Raw genomic sequence first — 732 nt, 5'->3', positions numbered from 1 at the left:
TTTTTTAGGCAGGGTCCCACTAAGTCACTAATTTACCCAGGATGACTTCAAACCCATAATCCTCCCACCTCAGATTCCCAGAATGTTGAGATTACACTGGCCTGGCTAATAAGTAGTATATTTTCTAAATGAATGAATGAGAAATCATCAATCTCCAAAGAATTCACTGCTTTATAATTTCAAAAAAAAAAAAAAAGGAAGAAAGTGATATGCCAACTCCAGGTGTGGTGGCGCACACCTGTAATCCCAGCACTAGGGAGGGTGAGGTAGGAGGACTGTAGCAAGTTTGAGGCAGCCTGAGCTACAAAGACATTCCAGACCAGCCTAAACAGCAGAGTGAGACCCTATCTCAAAAAACATGAGCCCATAAAGATCTTTGAGACAGGGTCTCAAAATGTAGCTCAGGCTAGCCTCGAACTCACCATCCTCCTGCCTCAGCTTTCCCAGTACTGGGATTACAGGAATGCACCACCACACTCAAGTTTAATAATTTCTAAAGACCAACAGAATAAATACCTAATAAACCTATACCAATCTTCCATCTGGACAAAACAAAACCTTAGGTTAGTCTATTTAAAATCTGTTCTCCTATACTAGTAACGAAACTACAGCACTGGTGGTGCAGAGGCTTTATCATTGAAAGTTCTAAATGGTGCACCATCATTGCCCTACACTATATATCTTATATTATACAAATAAGTTTCCCTCCCCTTTGGCTTTTTTTTTTTTTTT

This window comes from Octodon degus, unplaced genomic scaffold, assembly GCF_000260255.1.
Source record: "Octodon degus isolate 3935 unplaced genomic scaffold, OctDeg1.0 scaffold00169, whole genome shotgun sequence".
Classification (NCBI taxonomy): Eukaryota; Metazoa; Chordata; class Mammalia; order Rodentia; family Octodontidae; genus Octodon; species Octodon degus.
Note: the sequence above shows the minus strand (reverse complement) of the source record.